This window comes from Brassica oleracea, chromosome C3 (assembly GCF_000695525.1).
Source record: "Brassica oleracea var. oleracea cultivar TO1000 chromosome C3, BOL, whole genome shotgun sequence".
Lineage (NCBI taxonomy): Eukaryota > Viridiplantae > Streptophyta > Magnoliopsida > Brassicales > Brassicaceae > Brassica > Brassica oleracea.
This window is the reverse complement of record NC_027750.1, coordinates 59,256,810-59,261,567: the sequence shown is the minus strand read 5'-3', so window position 1 is coordinate 59,261,567 and position 4,758 is coordinate 59,256,810. Positions and strand designations below refer to the sequence as shown.

Below are 4,758 nucleotides of genomic sequence, written 5' to 3'. Positions count from 1 at the left end.
TCCTGAACACACACACATCTAGCCACCTCGAGCTTCTCGGTCAATTGTCTGATATCAGCCTTCCAGTGAATTTTTCGTCCCGCGATCATTCCCAATATTTTTCGACGCCCGTTCTGATGATCTGATTATTTTTAATAAGCTCCAAATGAATCATGACTTGATGGAAAATATTTCCCGAGTTTTCGGCTTCTTCGAAAAATTCCATAATACCGAAATTAAGGTTTTTCGCCCAATTTCCGGTCTTCCTGTTGTGCTTACAAAAGTGTCATGCTTCAAATGTCCTTTGAGTAAATATACCACATTGTCTAACCACTGTCTAGTGGGATACTTGACTCATGGTTCAGACAAAAACAATTTGATCGTCCGCGACTAGACCACCCAAAAGATACTCGACCATTCTCTTTCTTTTTTTCTTTTTTTCTTTTTTTAATGGGTTTCTACAGTACCTCAGTGCCGATTTGGTGATTGTGGCGTGTTCACTCTGAAGTACATCGAATGTCATGCTCTTGGGATGTCATTTCCTCCTGAGTTTTGTAATAAGAACGCAAAGGCTATAAGGGAGAAGATAGCGTTGGATATATTTAAGGTGACTCCTGAATGTCATTCAAAAGAGAACAAAGACAATGATGAGAACATGAGAACTTATGACTCGCAAGGTTAAAGATGTTTTATTTGTACTTGAACTGTGCTTTTGTATGGCAGATTAGGAAATATATTTTTTGTAACACAGTCAGGACACGATATAGTTTTTTGTAACCTATCATCCGACCAAACTATCATTTCGTAGGAAATTAGTTTGGTAGTGCAGTAACCTTTTGGATAATCTAATCTAATGGTGGACACACTTGTTATCTTTTTAAGCTACAATTTCACAATTAAAATATAAACTTCATAACACATATAAGTATTAGGCCCTTTTCTTGCTGTGTAATGGTGAAATTGCAAAACAATGAATGTTCAGCCAACAAAGAACACAATAGAAAGTAATGAGCATGAGGACGTACATCCAGAAGCTCCTTTCGTATAGTAAATTTTCGGGATAATTTGTACGGCAGAGGGGTGTGACTCCTAGTTTTTCCCTTCTTAGACTACTTTGCTCTTGGGGGTATCCATGGTTATTTACCGTGATACTGTTGTTTTTGACAGTTACTTTTCTGTCGGTTAGTCAGTGGCTTTCTTCTCTTGAACTTTGAACCATGTTATAATATGTCTCAGTAGGGACGTCTGGATTTGATCTCCTTAGTCTTTTTTATTATTTTGTTGCAGTAGTATTAGCAAATTCTCTCTTTGAATGTACTTATCTAAACTTATTTTCGTTGCTACGTCTTAGGCTATTCCACATACCATTGCAATGGTTAGTGGTGTTGATGGGAAAATCCCACGAGAAGCTGTTGAATTTATCTTACAGCTACTAAAGGTATATACAGGGGCGGCTTAAACTCTACTTAGGCCCTGGGGCGAGAAAATTTTTTGTCTCCGTAAAGCAAGAAAAATATGGCTTATTGCAACAAAATAAAACAATTGTGTTAATCAAAACAAGCAAAACAAATGTGTAACATCTTATTATGCTCACTGAAATAACTAATGTCGTAATCTAAAACCAACAGAAACTAAATCATTTGACTAAGAAACGTTATTCATACGATCAACCCCGAATTTTAATCAGCACTTAAGCTTTTCACAAATCTACTTGAAGCACCTTTTGTGTGATTGAATAAAAAATTCAAATAAAAGGAAAAATAACACTTAGGAATAGGAATCTGAACGTCCAAAAAAAAAACAAAGCTGGAAAAGACCAGCAAATATACGTTGAACTGTATTTAAGAAATAAAAATATATTAAGAAAAATAGATATAAGTTGAACGGTATTTAGGAATCTGTTGGGTTTTCTTCCTGACCACCTTCAAGCATACAATGATTTTTGATGAAAGCGTGTTAACAAATAAGTGAATGACCAAATAACAATATGGTTTCGGTTTAGCTCTAGAACAATCATATATAATTTATTTCTTATGACCGTGTACAAAACAAGAAAACATATTTTTAAAGCCTAAAATTGAGAAATTTAAAAAACTTTTATTCAAGCCCGTTACCCATTTTTAATCGACCATGCAGAGATTTAAACTCTAATGATTATCTTTAAAACCTAAAATAATTTAATGCTACAAGAATTTAAAAAAATTATGGACCCCTTTTGTGCATGGGCCCTGGGCGGTATCCCTGCTGGCCCCACCACTTAAGCCGGCCCTGGGTATATACATCTTCAATAGTTTGATTCTACATGGAGTATGATAACTAAGGGTAAAGTTTGAGCCTTCAAGTAAAAGCTGTGCTAGTCTAGTCTATTTGACCATACTTCTGATTTAGCCATTTTCCTTTTCCAATTTTGTAGTACAATGACATTCAGCTTCAAAATGACATATTAATCCAGTCACTAGAGTTATTACGAAAAAGAATCATTAAAACTGCAAACCAACATAAAAGAAAAGACTAAAGTCTTTGAGATGAAGCAGACAAGCTTAATTTAAAGAGTCATTGTTGGTTTCTATGATTTAAATATCAAATCTTGGTATATGGTTTGTTTAAAAAAATATTTCATTATCTCTTATTATATCTGGACAGGTTGAACTTGTTGCTGGTAGAGAGCGTCAGATAATGCTTCAAATGGGCACACTGAGCAATCTTATTCAGGACTATGTTGGAGAAAGGTCTCGTACAGAGAGTAGAAAGCGACAGAACAAACAGCACAACACAGAACCTGGAATCTTCCACCGTACCTATTCTTTTTGCTTTGGCCATTGGCTGTATCGGCATTCTTGCATACAGAATCAAATAGTTGCTGTAACAGCTAGTTAACTGGGGTCCGTGAAAAGTAGTGAATACGATCATGTAAATAACAGAGTTTAGGATACACTAGATAATTCAGTCTTGACAATGTAGCATGTTCCAAGAATAAGAGTTATTCGTTTACATTACCATTCATAAAAGTTAGTTATGTAAATAAGGTTGGTGCACGCATGAGACATTGGGATCAGACACAATATGAATCTGACTTGACTAAAAAAAAACTATTTGGTTCGATCGTTCCAGCTAATAGGAGATACATGAAACTATATATATATATATGGAAAAATAAATAAATTAAAATGTATTAGTCTTCAGTCGATTTTCTCACTACGAAGATGAACAAATCCCAAATGTCCTTTCCAAGAGTGAATAGCACCCTCGAGCCAGTCTCTAGCAGCCTCGACTTTCTCCTTGATGTGTTGTTCGACTTGTGACCCATGATCAGCAATATTTTCTTTATTCCTATCCAAGGAAACCTCATCAAGCATTGTCTTTACCTTGAAATCTGCTTCTGTTAGCTCGACCAGGTCGCTGCGAGCGTTGCTTAGCTCAGTCTCGGTCAAGCTATGTTGAGGCTTGTTCAGTGTCTCGACGAGAGCAAGGAGGACGTTCATGTATGTTGTCCTCAACAATTCGTTCTTTAGACGGAAATTATTTGTAAAGCCCCGGTGATTCAGGAAAAGCGAATTAACTGGTTCAACCTGCCAGCAAGAAAAAAAATATATATATATGTTTCATAACTCGAGATAGACAGAACATTGTTTGATTCCTAAGTCATCCTAGAAAGGATAACATATAAACCTCAAAACACAAAAAATAGAAAATACCTGAGAATAATGAAACTGGAAACCATTAAATTCTATCATCTCATTCCAATCAACAACTTCAACTACTTTTACGATTTCGAGTTTTAGGATGATTTTATTCGTCTCGAATTCAAGAGGCAGGGGCTCGTAGCAACCCCATCCCCTGGCCATATCGCAGACCTTATCGCAGAACAATTTGCACATTTCTGTATGTTATGGACAAAAACAGAAAAGACTGATTTAAAATTCACAACCAGATCTAGAAACAAAGACTAAGAAGTTATATGAAAACGGATTTGGTTGAGTAAGACGGTTTGGATATACCGCGTCGACCTCGTCCATAGCCGCCTCGGCCACGGCCGGGATTGGAACCACGACCACAGTTATTGTAGTTTCCTTTCCGGCCGGCCAAGTACCTATCTCGACCGTTCGAGTAATTGTCACGGTTCATGTATCCACCACGGCATTTGCCGTGTGATCTCTTATCATTCTGGATGTAATTGTACTCGTTGGGATTTTTCTTTTCAACTTCATTGGCCTCTGGTAATGGGGCAGATCCGACAGGTCTAGCTTCACTGTTCCTCATCAGGAGCTCATTGTTTGCCTCGGCCAGTAGCAGGCACGAGATCAGATCAGTGTATGTGGCGAAGCCTTTCATTCGGTACTGCTGCTGCAGAATTATGTTTGAGGAATGAAACGTAGAGAATGTTTTCTCAAGTAACTCTTCTTCGGTTACTACTTCACCACAAAGTCTCAGCATGGAGACCGTCTTAAACAAGACCGAATTGTACTCATCCACTGACTTATAATCCATGAATCTTAGATTCTTCCAGTCATTTCTAGCCTTTGGGAGTAACACTGTTTTCTGGTGATCATATCTATGCTGTAAAGCATCCCAAAGCTCTAGTGGATTTTCCATCGTAATGTACTGATCTTTTAGACCTTCAATGAGGTGCTGGTGTATTATACTTATAGTCCTGTACCGATTCTTATCGGTCTCATTGTTGTCCTTGATGATTGTATCACCAAGTCCTTTTGGCCTTAAGCTGATCTTTGTATCTAGCGCCCACTGCAAGTAGTTATCTCCGGAGAGATTAAGGGCTGC

General features: G+C 37.4%; 1 long non-coding RNA gene across 1 annotated transcript; it reads left to right on the top strand.

The window, feature by feature from the left end:
* The first annotated feature begins 6 nt into the window (after positions 1-6).
* LOC106332839 lies at positions 7-2,978 on the top strand. The gene is made up of 2 exons (XR_001268201.1): positions 7-1,417; positions 2,623-2,978. It is a non-coding gene; the product is annotated as an uncharacterized LOC106332839 (long non-coding RNA).
* Positions 2,979-4,758: the final 1,780 nt, after the last annotated feature.